The following is a 24310-nucleotide window of genomic DNA, read 5'->3' as shown; positions in this document are numbered from 1 at the left end:
CGCAGTGCTGATGGAGGAAGGCAGGGTAGCAGTCCCCAGAGGGTCCTCTCTCCCTGGGCATGATTTGGAGGTGCTCCGGGAGGATGGAGCTGTATCCCAACACCTGTAACCGGCCTGGCCCGTGACGGGCACTTGGGCAATATCTATGAAGGACTGAATGGGTGAATGATGAGATTCTTCTGGACTTTAACCACATGTTCACACATAATAGACCATCCTTCTATGTGAGACTCTTAGTTTGACAATGTTTCTTCAGAAGAGTGTAAGTCCCTGGACTGGACGGAGGATAAGGGCTGCTGGCATGGCACCAGGTACCCGACTGAGCTGCTGCTGCTGCTCACACTTCTGACCTCTACTCCTTCCTCTAGCTTTACCCTCTGCCGCTCCCGCCCCCAGGGCCCTGCAGGAGCCCTTCCTCTGCAGGGAAAGGCCCCACCTGTACCCCCACCCTCCCCTCACTGATCCATCTCTTTAGCTCCTACTTAACCTTCAAATCCCAGTTCAGATGTCTCTTCCTCCAGGAAGTTCTCTGACTGTCCCTTCTCCTCTCATAACTTTTATCACTTTCTGCTGTCATGCACTCTTGCGTGCTGTTTTTCAGAGTGATTATCATATGTTAGAGTATTATTTATTTGTATGGAAGTATAGTTGATTTTTTGTGGGCTTCCCTGGTGGCTCAGAGGTTAAAGCGTCTGCCTCCAATGTGGGAAACCCGGGTTCGATCCCTGGGTCGGGAAGATCCCCTGGAGAAGGAAATGGCAACCCACTCCAGTACTCTTGCCTAGAGAATCCCATGGACAGAGGAGCTTGGTAGGCTACAGTCCACGGGGTCACAAAGAGTCGGACACGACTGAGTGACTTCACTTTCACTTTCACAGTTGATTTGTAATGTTGTACTGGTTTCTCATATACAACAAAGTGGTTCAGTTATATATATGTGTGTGTGTATGTATATTCTTTTTAAGATTATTTTCCATCACAGATTATTACAAGATGTTGAATATAGTTCTCTGTGGTATTCTGTAGGTCCTTGCTTATCTATTTTATGTATAGCAGTTTGTATCTGCTAATCCCAGGCTGCTAATTTAGCCCTTCCTCCTTTCCCATTTGGTAACCATAATTTGTTTTCTATGTCTGTGAGTCATAGTATTTTTTTGTAGTTATTTTAAGATAGTATTGTGCTGTGATTAAGAGCAGGGATGAGTTTTTGCTGAACTCAGATATCAGCTCTGCCATCTGCAAGCTGCAGGAATCTGTGCAAAGTATTTTCACCTTTCTATATCTGCTTCCTCACAGAGGAAGAGGATGATCACAGTAGTACCTGCTTTTAGGATAGTTGTGAGCATTAAACTACCCAATAGATGTACATGGCACTTAAAAGTTCAGTTCAGTTCAGTTGTTCAGTCATGTCTGACACTTTGTAACCTCATGGACTGCAGCACGCCAGGCTTCCTTGTCCATCACCAACTCCCAGAGCTTGCTCAAACTCGTGTCCATTGAGTCGGTGATGCCATCCAGCCATCTCCTCCTCTGTCATCCCCTTCTCCTCCTGCCTTCAGTCTTTCCCAGCATCAGGATCTTTTCTAATGAGTTAGCTATAGTTATTTGACAACTATAGTTATTATTATAAATTACTTATTAGTATAAAGTTAGCTATGGTTATTTGATTATAAAGTTAGCTATAGTTGTTTGATGACTGTGTGTCTACCCCCATTAGAGTAAGCTCCTTGAGGCTAGGGGTTGAGTCATTGCTTTACTCACTGTGTGTCTGCCATGCTTAGCAGTGTCTGGCCTCTGATAGACTACCAATAACTTGTCATGAAAAGAATAAATGAAAATACATGGAGCTTTTGTCCACCAAGCAGGTGCAAGGCTGGAGGTGGCGTCCACTTTCAGTCTGGGCTTATCTGTTAGGTGAAGATGATGAAGCCTCCTCTACTGGCCCGGGGGAGGGGGCTCAGAAAGAAGGGAGACCCAGTTTCCCTCTGACCATCCTTCCGCCCTTCTTGTCATTGCTGATGCCTCTAAGCCACAAGGTTGTTGGGAAAAAAAGCCTTTTCAAAGTAAACAGAGTACCTACCGTGGGACAGACTCTGAATAGCATCTAGTCCTGGCCTGGCAGGTCCTCCCAGCCAATGATTTTCTTTAAACACATACAGGTAGCTCTAATAAAATATGTCAGAATGAAAGTGAACGAGACTGAGTAGCGGGATTTGCTAACACAGATGCTGGCCCCACACCCGGAGTTTCTGTTCCAGTAGTTCTGGGTTGTGGTTCAAAAACTGGCATTTCTTAGGAACATGGTCTCAACAACATTTTGTAAGAGAAAAACATTACATTCCCATTCATGTATCAAAAATAGACACCACTTCAAAAAAAAAAAAGAAAAAAAGACAAAACAAAACCCACTTTTTTGGTCATACCACATGACTTGTGAGATCTTAGTTCCCTGACAAGGGATCAAACCCAGGCCCACAGCAGTGAAAGCACTGAAGCCTAACCACTGGACCATCAGAAAATTCCCGAGGAAGTTATTGTTTAACGGGACAAACCGTCAGTTTCAGATGATGAAAAAGTTCTGGAGATCAGTGATGGTGATGGCTGTACCACATGAAGGTACATAAGGCCACTAAACTCTACACTTAAAAAAGGTTAGAATGGTAAATTTTATTATATATATTTTATCACAATTTTTTAAAAGACCAAAAAAGAAAAAAATCACCTGGCTTTTCTAACAAGACCTAGGTGCAGCTGACCCTGTTGGTCTCAGGTCTGCTGAAATTGAGGTCTGTTCTCTAAGTGACAGGCGAGACAGGATGATGGAATTTGGCTCTGGGAGAGTGGTCACAGAGGCTGTGATATTTGTACAGGGCCTGGATGTTCGAGCAGGATTTTGCAGTTTGGGGAAGGGGATTCCATGCAGAGAGAATGGTGTGAGTGAGGTATGGAGAGATGAGAATGCATGCTGGAAAGCGATCCACCATGGGAAGTCTGGGGTGGGGGTATGGGGGCTGCTGCATAGCTGCATAGCTGTACTCCTGCTTATTCTTCTTTATTCTTGGTCAGCATGGGGAGATGCAGCCTGGGGAGAGAACAAACCCAGGAGAGGACAGGATAGGCTAGGAGAGTTTAAGATCTCCAGTTTTAGATAGATTTGGACCTGAATGCAACTTTCTTAGCCTCAGTTTCTTTATCTGTGAAATGGGACAGCTTGTACTCGTAGCTGCTTCAGAGAGTTATTGTGGATGAAATGAGCTGATGGATGTGAAGAGCATGGCTCATGTCTGGCCCCTGGAGGATACCCAAGCATGGGAGACCACCATCAGTAGGTGAGTCTAATGCAGAAGAGGCGCATCATAGCTGTTTATGCATATGCCTCCCACTCCAGGCTGGGTCCTTTTGGGCATACTCTGTGACATTCCATCTGGGTCCTCCCACCCCTAACAGAGCCAGAACCGGGTTGGGGCCCAGATGCTCAGGACATGGGACTTTGGGAAGTGATGGCAGTTTCCCTGCAGGGCTCAGCAGACACTTGAAAAAGGAATAGGATGGGGAGGCAGGTAAGCTGGAGGTGGCCTCCACCTGGGCCATCACATGATCTCAACAGATAGCCCAGCCTTGAGTGGCTAGAAGCCCCAGCCCAGCTGCAGGCTGGGTGGACCCCTCTCTCATTGGACCCTGAAGGGAAGAGGGCTTACCATGATGCCCTTGTTGCAGCTTCTCCAGACCAACAGGGCCTTGGCCTGGGTGGTTATGACCTGCGGTCCTAAAGGAACAGGTATCAGGACTTCCCTGGTGGTCCAGTGGTTAAGAATTCGCCTTGCAATGCAGGGGACACGGGTGCAGTCCCTGGTCAGGGAACTAAGATCCCACACGCCACAGGGCAACTAAACCTGTGCTCTGCAACTACTGAGCCTGTGCACCGAAACACAAGCTCCCATATGACCCAGTGAAGACCCTGCATGCTGCAACTAAGAGTGGACGCAGCCAAATAAAGAAATGTTTTTTTTAAAAAAAGAGAGAAGGTGTCATACCATAAGCACTGTCCTTGGAGTCAGAGGGTTTGGGTCCGAGTGCCTTTGACTACCACTCCCTGTGACCTTGCTTGTGTGACCTGGCTGTTTAACTTCTCTGGACCTGAGGCCTCAGCTGTTAGGTGAAGATGATAATGTCTTTTCTCTTGGAATGCTGAAGGCTGGGTCACATCTTTAGGTGAAAGGACCAGCCCTAGGGAACAGGGTTTGGAAATAAAGAAGAGTCATCTTTCCACCCTCGCTTCCTCCCTCTTTCCCTGCTGCTGGTGGAGGAGGAGGTGATCCCACTATGTATTGTGCCAGATACTGTGCTTGGCGCAGTGGGCGGAGTGGCGAGCAGGACAGACAGTGTTTTGCAGGCATGGTGTTTAATCTAGGTGGGTTAGAGGTCAAGAAAACTACACACGTAAGAAATCAGCTTCATATTCAAGGAGATCATCGGTAATTATACTAAGACTTCCCAAAGTCTGGGAAGGATTAGAGATGATCGCGGCCCAGGCACAGCACAGTCTAAGAATACAGTGTTATTTTGAAGAAGTAAGTTAAAAAGTCACCTTTGTTTCACTTAGTGAAAGCCTGCTGTAACCAGGCACAGTTCTAGGCCCTGGGGATTCAGGATGAAGCAGTAAACAAGCAAAGTGCTATCCTCCTGAAGTTTACATTTAGTGTGGCAAGACAGCAAATCAACAAATACAGATATAATTCATCAGGTGGCGACAAGAGCTCTAAAGATAGCTAAGGTGGGTGGGGGGGATGGAAGCCACATCTTCCTTCCTCCTGCCCGGCCCCCATGTAGGGGGAGGACCCACACTCGCGGAACACTTCCAGGGATGGAGTGCTGATTCACCTTTGGTGATTTGGGGATGAAGAGTGGGGTGTATGAGGTCCTACTCATCTGCCTTCCTTTCTGCTGGGCATAGGCCTGCTCTTTCCAAGTGCCAGCCTGCTCTGCTCCTCCAGCCTTACCTGTTAGGGGCCCCTGCTGTCTGGCCCTGCAAAGCCAGAGTCTATCTTCCTCATCTACAGGTCAGTTCCCAGAGGCCCACTTGCCCACAGATATAAGCCTCATTTTCCAATGTCAGTTCTACTGGAAATAAAGGTGACATTATTTTCCCATCTGCCTTTTAAAAAAATTTTTTGCTGTTGGATTGGAACTGACGTGGAGTAGGAGGGTACTTTTCAATGGACCCTTGAACTTCCAGCAGAGAGTAAAAGAGTGATACATGCATGCCTGACTCTTTGTGACCCTGTGGACTGTAGCTTGCCAGGCCCCTCTGTCCATGGAATTCTCCAGGCAAGAATACCCGGAGAATTCTGGGGTGGGGTGCCCTGCCTTCCTCCAGGGGAACTTCCCAACCAAGGGGTCACTTCTGCATTGGCAGGGGTTCTTTACCACTAGTGCCACCTGGGAAGCCCAAAAAAAGTGATAGGAGGTGCTATTTTAGATAAGAGGGGTGAGAAGGACCTCTCTGATGAAGTGAGAGAAGAGCATTCAAAGGAGAGGAAACAGCTTGTGCAAAGGTCTCGGGGCAGGCGTTTGTTCAGAGTATGTATATGTGAACCAGCAAGGGAGCTGATATAGCTGAAGCATGGTGAAAAGAGAAGAGACGCATCTTAAGGATTCCTGGCTTTCTGCCTCAGACAGTTATTTTTCTGGATTGGATAAAAGCAGCAGCTAAAGGACCCAGTACAGCTCAAATAATGATTCCGTGCTTCATTCTGAACCCCACTGGCTATTGTTCTGACCAACCTGCAAATCTCTTCCATCCTTGCTCAGTGCCAGGACTCCTCTTTGAGTGCCAAGGGCTGGAGAGATGTGCCAGGGACCAGTTTGGAAGATGCATGAAGTCTCTTGGGAGAGACGGGCTGGAAGATTCGCAAGACAGAAAACAGAGGCGACCCTCAAGTTGGAAGGCTTGAACCTAGCTGGGTGATTGATTACCAGGAGACCGCCCTGATTTTGTTCTCTAATTATGGTGTTTATTTGACACATCATATTGGGTCTGAAACCCTTAATACCAGCCGGTGCTGTTCATTGTTGCAATGTCCTAATTAAGCTTTGATTTATATGCTAATTTTATTCCAAGTGTGTTCAAAAGGGGGAAAGTTATTAGACTTTATTTTGAGATTACATTTTAATCCTGGGGTCTGCTGGGTGAGCACCGTGTTTATTCTGTCGGCTTTTGTGTCCAGGATGTTGGTGGCAATTGTGATGATTTCCTTGGAGGGGAAAGATGATGAAGTGGTAAGGAGCTGTTTAGAGTCAGTGGGGCTTCTGCTAATTGGAATTATGTAACCTCTTGCCTTTGCCTTGACAGCTTTGCAATGAGGCTTGCTTTGACTGCCCAGCTGGTTAGGAGGGACAACTGGGGTGTGCCTTGGGGATGTCACACAATGGTAAACACTTGGAAGGAAGTCGATGGCATGAGGGAATGACTGGATTTTGGAATGTGAGTGGAAATTGGGCTTTACCGCATGAGTCTGTGAGATTTGGAAGGGTCACACAAAAACTCTGGTAAGGGGAGCAGCTTGTCTTTGCTACAGAAAGGAAGCATTGTGTGTATGCGTGTGTTTACACGACCATTTTTCCTAAGTAGATATCGTTTGAATTTTCCTATTCAAAGATCACAAAGTCTTGCCACAACTGTAGGTCTGTTTATTTCTGGCCTTAGGAGGTTTGCGCAACTTTGTAAATACCCTGAAATAATATGTAAAATAGTGTACATGTCTGGGCATGTACCTTTTGCTGGTCAGGGCCCAACATTTTCATCAAACTTTCAGGAATACCAGCGTTCTCAAATGTTAAGAATTACAGGTTTGGGAAACATTAGACTTAGGTCTGGTATTACATTTCCTGAGATTGGCTGTGTGGCTTAAAGAAACCAGTTACCCAGATTAACAGATACAAACTACTCTATGTGAAACAGGCAAGCAGTAAGGATTTACTATATAGCACAGGGAGCTATATTCAATATCTTGTAATAACCTATAATGGAAAAGAATCTGAGAGAATAATGTTTTGTTATTGTTAGGTCACTTAGTTGTGTCCAACTTTTTGAGACCCTCACGGACCGCAGCACGCCAGGCCTCCCTGTCCATCATCAACTCCTGGAGTCCACCCAAACCCATGTCCATTGAGTCGGTGATGCCATCCAACCATCTCATCCTCTGTCGTCCCCTTCTCCTCCCGCCTTCAATCTTTCCCAGCACCAGGGTCTTTTCAAATGAGTCAGCTCTTTGCATCAAGTGGCCAAAGTATTGGAGTTTCAGCTTCAACATCAGTCCTTCCAATGAACACCCAGGACTGATCTCCTTTAGGATGGACTGGTTGGATCTCCTTGCAGTCCAAGGGACTCTCAAGAGTCTTCTCCAACACCACAGTTCAAAAGCATCAATTCTTTGGCGCTCAGCTTTCTTTCTAGTCCAACTCTCACATCCATACATGACTACTGGAAACACCATATATATAACTGAATCAATTTGGTATACATCTGAAACTAACACAATATTATAATCAACAATACTTTTTTAAAAAGAATCCGAATATCCAGTGGCCCTTTCTCCTTGCTCATCTAGATCCTGTCTGCCCATGTTCAGGATGTTGCCCCAGGGGAGAAAGCCACGGGGCCATGTAAAATTGGAAGGGATGTTTACCTGCCTTTGTTCCTCACTGAGTGGCATGGCAAGGACCCAGACTCTTTGCTCTGAGTCACCTGTGAGTTTTGGTCTCAACTCTAGAGAACAGAGTTGCTTATTAATAGATGAGGGCCTCTGAGTGAACACTTAGGGATATCTGTTATTCAAAACCTTTTGCAACCTGGAGCATGCCAAGTTTCCCACAGTGTTTCAGTAAATGGTCCTTCCATTGGGTCTTCAGTTCTTCTGATTGGATTTTATGCTTTTTCATCCCTCTTCCTCACCCTGCCAGCCAATGGTGACCATCAGTAGCATTTAACAGGAGTATGTTCATTTCACATTCTTCCATCATGAGTAGTACACTGTCTGTGGTTCATTTGACACCTTTATTTGATAAAATTAAACTTAAGGATTCTGATTTGGAAAATAATTAAGCAGCTAACATTTATCAAGCATTAATGTCCTAAGCATTTTATCAGCCTTATCTTAGCTCCTACACCCCCATATCCTTGAGGCAGGTTTATTATTACCATCTCTATATACAGATGGAGAGACTGAGGCTTGGAGAGGGTAAGGGCCATTTTGGGGGTCACATATCTAGTACATGGTTAGCTGGCCTCAGCCTGGGTCTGCCAGGCTCCAAGTCCATGCTTTGGATCACTATGCTGGGTCATATTACTTTTTAAGTGTCTGTTTCAAAATTTTCTGTAGAGAACATTCTTTATCCCTGTGGATACGAAGACATGAAGTATGGTTCAGCTCCTCTTGCCCAGAATCATATCTTTCCCGAGGATACCAAGGACCAGTCTGTGGGAGAGCAGGACTGTATCTCTAAGCTCGGAGGGGAGACGATCCCCAAGCTGGACAAAGAGAACCCCGTCTCTTATTCTCTAGACGCTTTGACCCTGCACCCCTACTCAAGCCTGGTGTAATCAAAGCCTTCCATCCGACCTAGTTTAATTATGATGTGGCTTCAGGAAGATTCTATCACTTGCTTCTGATGCTTTTATCTTAGCACCTCTGCTATTCTTTGCTGCTTGCCTATATTTTTAACTTTTCACCTTTTGTTCTGTCAACTTTCCATAGAGTGAAAATCTCCCCATTCACTTGGTGCTGCTCCAGAGGAAGAATCTTTACCATTTTCCGCAGATGGTGACCCTGGGGTGGAGGAGATGTCTGATTTAGTGAGGCTCCCAGGTGACCCCTAAGAGTTCCCTTTTAAGATTCTTAAAAAGTCATATTCTCTTTCCGTCCTATTACAGGGATTTTTTTCCTATTCCTTTCCTCGTCTTCATCTATATGTACACAAATCTTACTTAGTTGTAATCATGGCATAGATTCATTTCATGTCCAGACTTAATGTAGTGAGTAGGAATTTCACAAGTTACATATTCAAATCTGGAAAGATAATCATTTTTCTGTAGCTTAAACTTCATTTTGAACTACCTTTTAGCTGATGGCTACAGTGAAGAAACAGACCCCCCCAAAAAATTCTACCTAATTTAGTCAACTAATCATCCAAAGTTTTCCTGACACTTTTTTGGGGTAAATTCAGTTCATTCAGGATGTTCAACCTCCCTCCTTTCCCCTGGGATTGTGATAAATTCCCAGGGGTCTCACTTAGCATCAAGACTTCAGTTGGGAGTGAGGGAGGCTTCTGTTCCAGATTAGTGAAAGTCCAGTTAGGAAAACAGAAGCCAAATGTAAGACAGGAAATAGGGCACATCAGTTATGGAGGGAATGAGAGACCAAACAGGGAACAGTGATGAGCTGCCAGGAAGCGATTATCACTGTTAGGGCTGGGGGACATGAGTGAGATGGCAGTGTTACAGAGTCCAGGAGCCAGAACCTTCTAGCTAGAACCACGGCAAAGTCTTCCTGGATGGAGCTATAAGGCTGCCTAGGAGGGGCCATTTGGCCGAAACTAGAATCAAAGGAGATAGCCACCAAAGGAACTTGTGCTTCACCTGAGGTGGGCTGACTGAGAGAGGATGAGATAGCCCAGCTTCTCTCCTCCTTCAGCCTTTCCCCAGTGCCTCTCATTGGCCAAACCATTTGGCAAAGGAGACTGGGAAATGCATTTGCCTGCGGCAGAGAGCAGAGATGGGGTTCTCTTAGGATGGGGAATGGATCTGAGAATAGACAGGTAAGTGACTAGGCCTGGCATCATCTGGCTTACATTGGCATCCACTGAGGAAGAACCAAGTCCCTCCTGCACTTTGGTGGCTAGCATCATTCATGCCGCCCTCCTCCAAGGTGTCCAAGGCCAGTTGCAGCCGCTGGTCATTGTTGGACAGACTTTTGACTTCCTTGTCTTCTCCATTCCCCAGAGATGCTGTCAGATCCACTGGACCCCTCGCAACACTTGGACACCCCCCTTGGAGGTTATGGCAAACTGTGGAAAGTTCATCGTGTTTGTGGCTACACAAGGGGATACACAAGGGGATACACAAGGGGTCACTACAGTCTTGTTCTGTCTATCACTGTCCTGCCACCCTATTCCATGGCAAGAGATTATGCTGGGGTGGGGCTGGCTGGGGACAATCTTCCTGATCCTCCCTAAGGAAGCAAAGTGGGGATCGCCTCACCTCTCAAATTCCTGTAACCACATTTTATTTATTTATTTTGACATCATTACAAGTAGTTATTGGTACTAGAAGGATACTAAGGAAATACTGTAGACAACTTTATGTCAACTATATGAAAACTTAAATGAAATAGACAAATTTTTAAAAGATCAAGCTACCAAAGCTTGAACTGTGGTGTTGGAGAAGACTCTTGAGAGTCCCTTGAACTGCAAGGAGATCAAACCAGTCAGTCCTAAAAGAAGTCAATGCTGAATATTCATTGGAAGGACTGATGCTGAAGCTGAAGCTCCAATACTTTGGCCACCTGATGTGAAGAGCTGACTCACTGGAAAAGACCCTGATGTTGGGGAAGATTGAAGGCAGGAGGGGAAGGGGACGACAGAGGAGGAGACGGTTGGATGGCATCACCGACTCGATGGACACGAGTCTGAGCAAACTCCATGAGATGGTGATGGACAGGGAAGTCTGGCATGCTGCAGTCCTTGGGGTTGCAAAGAGTCAGACAGGACTGAGGGACTGAACAACACTGAAGCTTACTCAAGAATAAACAGATAATTAAATAGCATAGTCCTAACTCTAGTAAAGAAATTGAGATTATAGTTAAACATCCCTCCTCCACACAAAACAAAAATTCTGCAACCCTATTTAAAAAAATTATTTCCACTCCTCCCAAGACTTGAGCTTGGGGGTGAAATGAGGGGAAGGATGGTATAGGTAAGACCATGACACTTCCTTCTCCGAGTATCCACCAGTACCTAACATTCTTCCCTAACATTTCCAAGAATTATGAAAAAGGAATAAAATGTTAGCTCATATCTCAAATTGCTATCTGGACATATTTGTATCAGTTCAGTTCAGTTGCTCAGTCGTGTCTGACTCTTTGCGACCCCATGGACTGCAGCACGCAAGTCTTCCTTGTTCTCCAATGCCTGGAGCTTACTCAAACTCATGTCCATTGAGTCAGTGATGCCATCCAACCATCTCATCCTCTGGCATCCCCTTCTCCTCCTGCCCTCAATCTTTCCCAACATCAGGGCCTTTTCCAATGAGTCCGTTCTTTGCATCAAGCGGCCAAAGTATTGGAGTTTCAGCTTCAACATCAGTCCTTCCAATGAATATTCAGGACTGATTTCCTTTAGGACTGACTGGTTTGATCTCTTTGCAGTCCAAGAGACTCTCAAGAGTCTTGTCCAACACCACAGTTCAAAAGCATCAATTCTTCGGTGCTCAGCTTTCTTTATAGTCCAACTCTCACATCCATACATGACTACTGGAAAAACCGTAGTCTTGACTAGATGGATCTTTGCTGGCAAAGTAATGTCTCTGTTTTATAATATGCTTTCTAGGTTGGTCATAACTTTCCTTCCAAGGAGCAAGTGTCTTTTAATTTCATGGCTGCAGTTACCATCTGCAGTGATTTTGGAGTGCCCCCCAAATAAAGTCTGTCACTGTTTCCCCATCTGTTTGCCATGAAGTGATGGGGACCAGTTGCCATGATCTTAGTTTTTTGAATGTTGAGTTTTAAGCCAGCTTTTTCACTCTCTTTCACTTTCATGAAAAGCCTCTTTAGTTCTTCTTTGCTTTCTGCCATAAGGGTGGTGTCATCTTTGTATCTGAGATTATTGACATTTCTCCCAACAATCTTGATTCCAGCTTGTGCTTTATCCAGCCCAGCATTTCGCATGATGTACTCTGCATATAAGTTAAATAAGCAGGGTGACGATATACAGCTTTGACGTACTCCTTTTCCTATTTGGAACCAGTCTGTTGTTCCGTGTCTGGTTCTAACTGTTGCCTCTTGACCTGCATACAGATTTCCCAGGAGGCAGATCATGTGGTCTGGTATTCCCATCTCTTGAAGAGTTTTCCACAGTTGTGATCCACACAGTCAAAGGCTTTGGAGTAATCAGTAGAGCAGAAGTAGATGTTTTTCTGAAATTCTCTTGCTTTTTTAATGATCCAGCAAATGTTGGCAATTTGATCTCTGGTTCCTCTGCCTTTTCTAAACCCAGCTTGAACATCTGGAAGTTCACGATTTATGTACTGTTGAAGCCTGGCTTGGAAATTTTGAGCATTACTTTGCTAGTGTATGAGATGAGTGCAATTGAACGGTAGTTTGAGCATTCTTTGGCATTGCCTTTCTTTGGGATTGGAATGAAAACGGACCTTTTCCAGTCCTGCGGCCACTGCTGAGTTTTCCAAATTTGCTGGTCTATTGAGTGCAGCACTTTCACAGAATCATCTTTTAGGATTTGAAATAGCTCAATTGGAATGGATAAGTATTAAAAGAACCTTAACTGGCTTAATCATTCCCTTATTGGCTATTTGGATGGTTTTTAGTATCTTACTTGGAAGTGGAAATGACAACCCACTCCAGTTTTCTTGCCTGGAGAATTCCATCGACAGAGGAGCCTGGCAGGCTACAGTCCATGGAATCACAAAGAGTCAGACATGACTGAGAGGTTAACACATATCTTACTGCTGATTCGTGGTGGATGTACTTTAAGAAGCTGGCAGAAGCTGCCCACCTGCCCCTGTGCCTTTATCCCCTAACACTCTGATGTACCTGAGAGCCAGAAGAAAGAAGGGTTTGATGTGCTTTAGCCCTTTTCATGACAAAAGGTGGGCCTTCTGCTCCTTGGCCTCATTTCGTGCTTCCTCTCTCTCCCTCTGGTCTCGGCTTTGCCTCTGCTTCACCCGAGATCCTGGCTAGAGATGGGGCCTCTTCTTTTCAGTGCTGGGCCTGGTCTCACAGCACCTGTCTGGCTCTTGCCCTCTGGTTGTGCTGCTCTCGGTCATCCTGGGTTACTCCCTCAGAGCGAGGAAGGACCTAAGAGGTGGGCTTTAATTGAGAAGGTCCGTGTTCCAACCCCAACCTATGAATGATCTCTCCAGTGTTGATTTCTTATATTATGTTTAATTTTAAAGTAATTTAAAAAGGAATATCTGATCAGTTTAGAAGGCATGGAAACAACAAATGGAAAAAATTAAAGTTACCCCAAAGTCTACCACTCAAAAATAACCACCACAGATCCCACGGGGGAAAGGACCTGGCTGATCGTACTCTTTCTGTTTAACTCCAGGGCCCAGGCACGTAGTAAGTGCTCAGTGCATGCGTGCTTAGTTGCTCAGCCATGTTTGACTCTTTGTGACCCCATAGGTTGTCATCTGCCAGGCTCCTCTGTCCATGGGGATTCTCCAAGCAAGAATACTGGAGTGGGCTGCCATTCCCTTCTCCAGGGGATCTTCCCAACCCAGGGATCGAATCCCGGGTCTCCTGCATTGCAGGCGGATACTTTATTGCCTGAGCCATCAAGGATGTGCTCAGTAAATATTGTTAAATCAATGCTAAACTTTCATTTAGTTTTTTCCATCTATTTTATACAAATAGAATCATATTCTACCTAAAAGTTTTGTAACTTTTTTTGTGTAGCAAAATACCATTAACATTTTCCCCAAATCAATAAATGTTCTCTTACATTATTTTAATAGTAGTACAATATTCAGTTGTAAAAGTGAAATATAATTAATTTGACTAGTAACTTAATCTAATATGTTTAGGTTTTTTCCCTAAGTTTTTTACTCTTTCAAACAACTTTACAGTCTTATATATATATGTGGGTGCATGATTGTTCTGAAGGGCATGTACACATACTTTTAAGGCTTTTGATGCATCCTGCCTTCCAAGAGGCATGTACATTTTCAGCAAAATGAATGACACTAGATGTACATTCCATGAGGCAAGGATTTTGTCCATTATTATACTACGACTCTAGCCTACAGCAATGCCTAACACAGATTATGTTCTTAACAAACTGTTGAATTTGTTTCTCCGTGCCCTCATCAATAGCATTTACTATTCAATAAGTTTTTTTTTCAGTCTGATGGCAACCACAACAGTTCTCCCATTTAAAAATCATAAACTCATCCCATCCTCGATCACAACATGCTTAAGTCTGTTGGAGTTGGACCTGGGACATGTGGTTCAGTGATAAAGAATCCATCTTCCAATTCAGGAGATGCTGGTTCCATCCTTGGGTCCAGAGGGTCCCCTGGAGGAGGAAGTAGCAACCCACTCCAGTATTCTTGCCTGGAAAATCCTGTGGATAGAGGCACCTGGTGGGCTATAGTCCATGGGGTCACAAAGAGTCAAACAGGAGTTACCGACTGAGCTTGCATGCACAGAGTTGGACCTAAACATTTAAAGATTATTTTCAGAACAATAGTTAATGAGACATAGAACTGAAGTCTCTGGATTTAGACTCTGAAGCTCAAGGTGCTTCTACCTGAACCTGCTTACAACTCACATAGAGCCGAGCATCCTATCTCCAGGGGAGATTTCTGCAGGTAAAGGAAGGCAAAGAGATTCATGGCAGCACCACTCACACTGATAGATTTCTTCATGAAGGATTCATCTTTGTTTTGTTTTGTTTAAACACAAAGCTAACCGACTGACCCAGAAAGAAGAGAGTTTTTAAAATTTTCTTTGAGGATTTGGAATATGTAGGCTTCCCTGACTCAACCCCAGGGGAAAAGACAATGGCATAGTGTGGTGACATCACCAGACTTCAAAAGTACCTTAAGAAGCCCTTAGGGGTGGAGCCTGAGGGCTTACTGTGCGTGTGCCTGCGTGCGTGTGTGCGTGTGTGTGTGTGTGTGTGTGTGTGTGTGTGTGTGTGAGCACTAGTTAGGAGGCAGCCAGGGATCCATCCAAAAGAATTGAAGTGGGGTTTTTCTTCTTTCTGTCCTTGGTCAGCCTGTTGGACTTTGAGTAGTGAGACCACTGGACACTTTGCTGGATGAAAGGAATTTGCGTTGATTTTCAGGCCACTTTCTTCTGATGCCACATGACAAAAAAAAATCTAATGGGGCTCCCTTTCAATGGAGAAATAAGACTTTGGAAATGCAAATGCTCCCAGTGTGCTATGCAAAGTAGCCAAGCCAGGGGCCCCACACCTGCCCTCCCAGGAAAGGTTGTGATCCACACACAGGAAGCTAGGGTGGGTGGCTTCATCATCAAAGCCAAGAGTCTTCCCTTTGAAGAATCCAGCAAAACAAAATGTCAACGGAGAGTCACACACCCATGAAACAAACACTATTCAGTTATGGGATAACTGAAACTTTTACTCAAAATCTAGGAGGACACACCCATTCTCTTTTAGACAGTAGAGTCACTCTAGACTTGAATGCAGTGGGATCTGGGATCCCCCACGTTGTCTTGGCGACACAGCTTAATGTCTGCCATTGCCCGAGTCTGTATCCTCACCCTCTCTTGCTTCCTGCGCTGCAGCTGCCTCCTGTCTCTCTGCAGTCTTCCCTGCTTTAGTCCATATCCTCACCCTCTCTTGCTTCCTGCGCTGCAGCTGCCTCCTGTCTCTCTGCAGTCTTCCCTGCTTTAGTCCATCCTTCACACTGGTCACCAGAGACATTTCTCTAAACAGCTCCCCTGACTGCATCACTCCCCCTTCTCCAGCTTAAAATTCCTCCCTGCTGACTCCCTTTGGGTTTTGGAAGGAAGCATGGTGCCTGAAGGGGCTTCCTCTGTGGCTCAGAGGTAAAAAATTAGCCTGCAGTGGAAGAGAGACAAGGGACTCAGGTTCGATCCCTGGGTTGGGAAGATCCCCTGGAGGAGGGCATGGATCCACCCCAGTATGCTTGCTGGAGAATCCCATGGACAGGGGAGCCTGGTGCGAGGAGCCCCATGCGATCCATGGGGTTGCAAAGAATCGGACACGACTGAAGTGACTGAGCGTGCATGTACGCATGGCACCTGAGACCGCCACTTCCACACCGCTGGCTCGCCATTCATCTTCCTTCTCCAGGACACAGATTTCCTTCCTAGATCCCCTAGACCTCTTCTTCCTCTAATGTTCCTTGACTATTGGCTTCCAAAGAATCTCATTGTTACATTCACGGAACATAGATACACAATAAATATTCACTGGATTTGTTTTGAATTTTTAGTTTCAACTCCATTTCTAGTACGTATATGCCCCCACTTTCTTAAGATATCTTGAAAACCAAAACCACTAAAATCAGCTTCTAGCTTGAATCTTGTTACCCATTCCAACCTCCCTAGGATGTCCCACTCTGAGCGCTTTTCTCTACGTTTGACTGCTCCACAGCCCAACTGATGTGCTCATTTCTCATGTGGGTGTTTCTCACCAAGCCTGTTTTTATAGCATCCTCCTATGTTTGCAGAAGTGCCAGCCACCGGGGACTGGGGAACCAGAGCCAGTCCACCCCCTGCTTCCACTCCCTTGCTGGCTGACAATAAACTCCCTCCCAGCTACTGTCTATTTCAGACAATGGGGCATTGTCTCAGCCCACTCTCTGTCGGGAAAACAGACTCCTTCCGTCTGGTCTAGCTGCGCAGTCACGGGGGTGCTGAGTGAAGGATGATGAAGGAAGAGTTTGAGGAGAACCTGCCAGGGGCAGGAGGGAGAACCAGAAGGTCAGAGCCCATCCCTCTCTCCCCTCCCTACCACCCCTGCAATGACCATTCTGCCGATGAGGAGGACGGAGTGGCTTCCAGTAAGTGACTCTTCAAAGTTGCGGAAGGGACAAAATGAGGACAGTAGGCTGCCCCAGGAAAGGGCTCAGTAGAGGTGGGGGTGGTGAATTTTCTTCAAACATAAACTTCAGACTTTACTACAATCTAGCACTTCTTTTTTTGAAGAGTGAAACTTCAGCTGCTTCCAAAAAAATCCAGAACGAGAGTCATATTTAATAGAATCACAGCAAATTGATTGTTTTCAAAACAACGGAATAGACTCATCAGATCTTCACGCTGTACTGCTCTGAGGACAGATTCTGTGCTTGACCTGTTCTTCACTGTATCTCTGGTTGCTGGTACAATTCTTGGGACAAAGCCCCTGCTTTGAGAGCTTACTGTATCCCCAGATTTATATTAAATGTTAAGAGGAATAAAAAAAGAAGAAAGAAATATTGAGTATTCTCTCTTTCATCTTTTGATTTGGGTTATAAAAGATCTGCCACTAAACTCCCTGAGGCTGTTTTCTCTTCTTTCTTCCTTCAAAACACAGGGATGCTAGCAGTCCCAACTTTTAGCATTGCTGTGGGGTTTGAATGAAGTCAAGTATTTAAAGCAAGTGGCACATCTTAGAGTTGCTCAATAAATTGTAATTAATATTTCAATCAGTGTCAAATACTGGCTGTCCAGAACGCGAGTCATTTTTGACAGCTGAACTTTCCTAGAAACCTTGGGTTTGTCCATTAAATTTTGTTTAGCCAATCTGCATGAAAAGCTTTCTAGCATACTAAGAACTTCCCTTCCTTATAAGACCTTTGTTGGATTCAGAGTCAGCATTATGAGGAATCCATGTAGTTTAATGAATGGATGAGATGTTTGAGATTGATTGTCCATTCACTAAGTGGTCCCAGATTGCCCAGACCTTTCGCTTTGGTTTTCATAGGTTTAATGGTTTCTTCTCTTGCTGACAGATGGTCTTCTCTTACATCTTAGAGTTGTCAATTTGCCAACTGTAGGGATCAATGCTTTCCTCTGATTTGCTGTGAGCCTGGGAGTGGAATAACCAGTCCCATTAAAAAGGCGAGTAAACCAAGAGCAGAGAGGCTTTGAATGAGGACTAGTGATAAAGATTTCCTTTATTACAAACCTTTGTGTCATCTCTTGACTTCTCAGAGATCTTCTGACTCTTCGTGTGTTCTAATCAATGAGTTCATACTGCAGAGGCATGTCAGTTCTTGGTATATGTGGTCATTCAAACTCCAGTACTTTGGCCACCTCATGCAAAGAGTTGACTCATTGGAAAAGACTCTGATGCTGGGAGGGATTGGGGGCAGGAGGAGAAGGGGACGACAGAGGATGAGATGGCTGGATGGCATCACCGACTCAATGGACGTGAGTCTGAGTGAACTCTGGGAGTTGGTAATGGACAGGGAGGCCTGGCATGCTGTGATTCATGGGGTTGCAAAGAGTCGGACATGACTGAGTGACTGAACTGAACTGAGCTGAATAAAACTTATCAACTCAATGAATGAAGGAGTTGGAAAACATAATCATACAGATATAATATACCCTAAACTTAAAGGGTGTATATGGAGGGAAAGGACGAGGTGAAGGAGCATAGAGTGAGATGTTTGCTGTGTTGGAAGAGACAAACTGAGCTAAGTCTCAGAAAAAGGGGAATACGGTGGGTGAGGGTCAAGCTGGTATCATGCAGGGGTACAGAAAAGAGGGGTGGATGCTTCCCTGTTCCTGCCACCTCCTTAGGCTTGTTTTTCCCTAGACGGCTGTGAGTGCTCTGCCCTAGTCACACTAACCCTCTCTTTGCCCCATGAACGCGCCATGCCTGTTGCTTTGCCATCTGCCTCATGGTCTTTGTACTAGGAGCTGCCTCTGTCTGGAATGTTCTTCCTCCTGATCCTTGTGTGGCTGTATCCTCCTTATAACTCAGATCTCAGTTTAAATTTCTTCTCAAAGAAGTCACCTACTGCTACCTACCTGGTCATTCTCTGTTACCCCATCCTATTTTTACTCCCCACAGAGCCCTAATGATTTTCTCAAATACCCTTGACTAAACATTTCTTTCTTTTCCATCGTCTTCCTCTCTCACCACAAGAGCAAGGACCTTTCGTGCTTTGCTCACTGCTGTGTCTCAGAATCTTTATTGGCAATAAAACCTGTTGCGGGATTGAGTGAAGGATGAATACACAAATGACTAGTCAGGGGGAGAAACGTGAAAAGGAGTGATTATGCTGTGGCGTGGCAGACACTAGAAGAGTACAGAGTGCTCTGAGAGGCCCAAAGAGAGAACAGCCAATTCTGACCAGGGCTTTAGGGGAAAATTCTTAGAACTGGGTCCCCAAAGATAGTGAAAGTTCACCAGTCCAAAAAGATAAGGTGCAAAGGGACATTTTCCAAATTCTTTACCACTCTGCTGGCCAAGCAGCCCTGTGTTCAATTCACAGGCAACTAAAGACACAAGAACATTTCTGTACCTAAGGTGCCACCTCTGTCTGCTGTCACACGTGTTAAGACTGTCTGCAACGAATCTGCCAAGCCTGCCTGCTTACTAGAGGCCTAAGACCAGAGTCTTCTTGAAATTGGATGAAAGATGTTCCTCAATTTATAGAAAAATAGAATCTACTTTAATTTCCTAAAGAGCCTCACAAGTTACTTGTTCAGGGGTTCCATAGCTCTGAAAGAGGGCAACATGGGCACTCTTGAAGATAAGCAAATAGGGGTGCAGGGGGTCAACATTAGGGCTCAGAAGATGAGTTAAGTAAGTACCTTGGCATGTCCTCCTCTCACTGTGTGCTACAACTGTCTGACATTGTCCAATGATTGAAAGATTTCTTTTGCATTTGCTACTGCTGATTGACTTCTGATCTGACCTAAAGGTCAGTGATGAATGAGATTCTGTCATGAGAATTTGAATAAAGTCCCAGAGGGTATTGGGTATTTGCACAGAGAGATCCTGATACAGACTGGGACTGCCAGCTGTGTTAGGCCACCAGGAAGGTGAGTGAGCAAAAAGGGAGACAAAAGAAGGGACAGCCCCTTCCTGAAGGTGTCAGGGGAGCAGCTGAGTCCCTAGGCTTGCAGTTCTAGTCCCTGGGAGACCCGGTTATACTATACTTCCTGTTTTTCTGCATTGGTGAAATAGAAATAACCCCCTCCTCAGGTGATGGGGCAGATTTGGGGTTAGGACCCTAAATGGGTGACTGGATGTAATTTTTTAAACTTTGTGCGTTCTTAATAAAGGCAAAAATGGTCTTGCAATGGGTAGAAGTTGTTAAGGCATTTGCTGCAACTCTCATTTGGGATTCCAGTGTGTGTGTGTGTGTGTGTGTGTGTGTGTGTGTGTGTAAGAGAGAGAGGGAGGTTGGTCAGACAGCATCTCCTTAAAACTAACTCTATCCTCTTGGATCCTAGTGTGCAGGTGGGGACTGGGTGGGAGGCATGGTGGCAGGAGAGAAAGAGAGCTAGTTTAGAAAAATGTTCCCCCAGATGTCCACCTCTAGTAGGTGAAAGGCTGTGGTGTAGACTGGTGGATCAAAACTACATGTGAAAATAAGTCAGTGCTCGCTTTGGCAGCACATATACTAAAATTGGAATGATACAGAGAAGATTAGCATGGCCCCTGCACAAGGATGACACGCAAATTCGTGAAGCATTCCATATTTTTTTCATGTTTGGGAACACATGTAAGAATTAAAGATTTAAAAATTAAAAAAATAAAAAACTAAAAAAAAAAAAAAAAAAGAAAGTAAGTCAAAGCCCACTTGGCCCAGACTTGGGGAAACACGTCAATGACTGGTTGGCTTATGATCAGGCTACAGATCTGGCTGCTTGGTTGTCTCCTCTTTGGATTTGCCTGGCAAATCCTCCTCATTCTAGGGAGGGCTGTATTAGTCACAGTTCTCCAGAGAAACAGGACCAACAGGATATGTATATATTTATGTATCTGTCTACATTATATAGTTCCTTCTCTTCCCCTTTCTGATAGATATGGATTTGTTTGAAGGAATTGGCTCGTGTATTTGTAGGAGTCTGTCAAATCCAAAATCTGGAGGGCAGAATGGCAGGCTGGAGAGCCTGGGAAGAGTTGATCCTGAAGTTGTAAGTCCAGAGCTAATCTGGAGGCAGAGCTCCTTTTTCCTTAGGGGGACCTCAGTCTTTTCTTTCAAGGTCTTTGATTAAATGAATGTGGATAGGGCTCATCCACAGTATAGAAAGTGACCTGTTTTGTTCAAAGTCTTCTGATTTAAATGTTAATAATCATTTTGTAGCAACATCTAGAGTGGTATCTGACCAAAAACTGGGTATCACAGCCTAGCCAAGCTAACACATAAAATTAACCATCACATGGGCAAACTGGGTTTATTGTAAAAGCCCTTCTCTTCTGCAAGGTACATTCTTGCTTTCAAAGCATATGCTCACCTATGATCACACCTGATCCTCAGAACTTCTCTGTCAGGAGGAATAATAACTTTTCTGTTTTATAGCTGAGGAAATGGAGATTCAGAGATAAGATTGTATAGCTGATAAATATCAGAGAGGATTCCAGCCCAGGCTGTCTGGCTCAGACCTGTGTGTTCTTCTGATCATCATACTCCCTACAACCGGCTACACAGTGTTACTTTCCTATCATTCCCCTGCTGGTCATAGTCCTTGCATGACCTCAGACAGACCCACAAGAATTGGCTAAGAAAGTGGCATGGTTTTCATTTTTCAGGTCTGTCTTGTGACCATTCTCAATGGGCCCCTCTGGGGCAGGATCCAGGCACGTAACCTGTGTCTCTGTTGGAGGGACCACAAGCCCTAGGTGCCATTCCACCCCAGCTGCAACTGCCTCACCCTTGTCATCTTGCAGCTGGGCCCTCTGCTCTCAATAGGAGGCTTCCGCCCCCTTCTTACCACCACACCTGGGGACTGCCACCCTCTTCCTGAGCAGGAATCTCCTCCCAGACCTCAAATAGGGACCCAGAAGCAGGACTGACCTTCTGCTTCGGCCTGTGCACTGAGCCCTGGGCCAATAGCACCCTGAGAATGCTGGGCCCATATGGTCCTCACCACGTGGTGATGTAGCAAAACCTGTTTGTGACTGTGGACAGGCCTGCAGCCTGGTGGCATCCATAGGCTTTGAAAGGGCCAGGCCACTCTCCTGCCAGAACCAGTAGGACTCCATGCCTTCTCACCTTGGATGCCCCACATGAAGAAGTAAGTTTTGATTGGAGGATTAAATAGGAGGGAAATGAGGTCTTCAGAGATGGCGGTGACAACCCAAGTCCCTTTCTGGACATGCCTGTCTCTCCTCTTACTCCATATTTGGGGAACTGATCTGGGTTTAAGAGATGAGAAAATGTTTGTTTTCTCCACTTTGGGTCCGTTTAGCAAATGGTGCTAGGATGCGGAGATTCCTCCCACTTGGGCATTGTGTCCCAGACTGACACCTGAAACAGGGGTAGAGGGACAGGGATGAGCACAAGCCTCTCTGGTTTCAAACTGGCCCTGGGAAAAGATGAAAGAAGAGCCTCCTGAAGAAGGGTCACCTGGGGAACAGCGTGTGTGGTCTAGTTTCTGAAGGCCTCATAAGTAGCCGGGAACCTTTTTTTCCTACAGGTTCAAGAGAGCAGACACGGGTCTTGGTCGGGGGTCAGGATCAGTTCTGTTCTGGAAAGAACTTGCTTCTAGTTGGAGCTCTAAAAGGGAGGAGGCACTAAGCATTGCCTTGGGAAAAGGCGAGCGCTCCATCCAGAGAGGTGCTCAAGGCTGGACAGCTCCCTGTCTGAAAGAATTCTGGTTTTAGTGGAAGGCTGAAGTAGGTGCCCTGGGAATTTTCAGACTCAAGTTCTCCAGTCTTGTGGGTCTTTCTAAAAGTGCCAGGTACTATGTCCCACAGAAGAATGGTCCCTGTAGAGAAACCAGATGACTCTCTCTGGCCCCGGGGACCCCACCTTTTAGTAGCAGTAGCTCTAGTGAGAGACCTACCTCCCGGTCTGGTCCCTTAGCCTGGGAAGGGGTTCCGGACCCTGGAAGAGGACCGGAATTCCGAGATCACCCATTGGCTTAGAGGCGCCATGTGAACGGTGCTGGTTGGTTGGCGGGAGGGAGGGGGAGGCGGTTTCCCGGGTAACGGGAGGGCAAGGAGCGGCTGCAGCGGCAGCGGCCGCGACTGAGAAGCGCGGGCCGGAGCGCCGTGAGAGACCGGCTGGAGGCGGCGGCTCCGCGAAGCCGCGTGGGCGCAGGTAGGAGCTCCCCGAGCCATCCGCGGGGGCCCGGCTGGGCCAAGCTGCCCCGCGCCTGGACCAACCGGGCGAAAGTTTGCCTCGCAACGGGACGAGCGGGAAGGCGAGGACTTGGGGATGCTCTGTGCTGGGCTCCGGGGGCCGGGCAGGGCGGGGACTGCCGGCGGGGAGAGGGCTGGCCCCGCGCGGAGCGGCGCGGGGGCCACATCTCCACTCCGGAACCCTGTCGGAGGACCCAGGCCTCCTTGGACGCGTGATTGCAGCACCGAGACCCGGCCGGCGGACGCGGACGGCCGGCGGTCCCTTGTTCAGAGATACGCTGGCAAAGTCTTGCCCGGCAGATGCTGGCTGGGGCGCGCGGCGAGGTGCTCCGTCCGAGGCGGTTCTGCGAGCGAGCTCCAGGAGCACTTTCCCCGGCCTCCGGCTACGCCGCATACGCCCCCATGCAGAGTGGGTGTGTGTCCCTCTGGGTGTGCGCGCCTGAAGCTGGGTGTATCTTCTCGTGCGTGTGCTTGTTTCTGATGCCTTCTGTTTGTGCGTTTCTGTGCGTGATGCCGCTCTTTGCGAGACTGGATCTCTGGGTGTCTCCTCACGTCTGGGCCCCTCTGTGTGTGCTCTCGGCGTGGGTGTCTTTGAACGCCCTCTCCGGGTGCTTCCGGATGAGTATCGCTGTTTGTGGATCCTTCTGTCAGCATCTCCATGCATTTTCGGTTTTTGTGTGTGTCTCTTCCCTCTGTGTGCCTGTCTGTGTATCTTGCGCTTGTGTGTGTTTTCTGTCTGTGCCTCTGTCTTATAGACCCCTCTGCCTCTGCATGTCTGGTACCTGTCTGCGCGTGTCCCTCTCTGGGTGGGTGTGCACCCTCGTGTGTGTGATCTGAGCTTCGGTAGGTTTATGTGTGTGGGGGTGTGTGGGTGTGAGTCTGTGTGTATGTCTGGACCTCTGCGAGTGTCTGCTGTGCCTGTGTCAGACTGTGTCTGAGTCTCTTTTCTGTGTCTGTCCATATCCGTGTGTGTGTGTGTGTGTGTGTGTGTGTGTGTGTGTGTGTGTGTATGAATGAGTGTAGGTGGATCGAAGCCGGGTAAAGGAGGCCAGGCCTCCGGTTTCCCTGGCGCTCTCTCCCACGCTCAGGGTAGCAGCGGGCGGCGGCGAGGGCGAGGGCGTGGGCAGTGGGTGGGGAGGGGGCGCCCAAGGGCCGGGAGCCAAGGCGCCTCCCGGGTGTGCGCTCCGCTGAGCCGGCTCCTTTCTTGCCGGCAAAGGAACCCCGGTGGTGGTGGCAGCAGCAGCCTGCGCCGCCCAGCTGGGGCCCTAGTGAC

The 24310-nt window shown here is 46.7% G+C and overlaps 1 protein-coding gene and 1 non-coding gene across 2 annotated transcripts in view; both read left to right on the top strand.

Moving 5' to 3' along the window:
- Positions 1-20326: 20326 nt before the first annotated feature.
- On the top strand, positions 20327-20433 carry LOC114110182 (U6 spliceosomal RNA). Its single transcript, XR_003586510.1, has one exon. It is a non-coding gene; the product is annotated as a U6 spliceosomal RNA (small nuclear RNA).
- A 2479-nt stretch (positions 20434-22912) lies between these two features.
- Positions 22913-24310, top strand: part of NAV2 (neuron navigator 2) — a 799971-nt gene continuing 798573 nt past the window's right edge. The window contains exon 1 of the mRNA XM_060403976.1: positions 22913-22996. The gene's annotated coding sequence lies outside the window, so the exon portion shown is untranslated. The remainder of the gene's footprint in view (positions 22997-24310) is intronic.

Source organism: Ovis aries, chromosome 21, assembly GCF_016772045.2.
Source record: "Ovis aries strain OAR_USU_Benz2616 breed Rambouillet chromosome 21, ARS-UI_Ramb_v3.0, whole genome shotgun sequence".
In the NCBI taxonomy this organism is placed as follows: domain Eukaryota; kingdom Metazoa; phylum Chordata; class Mammalia; order Artiodactyla; family Bovidae; genus Ovis; species Ovis aries.
This window is presented reverse-complemented; position numbering and strand designations above follow the sequence as displayed.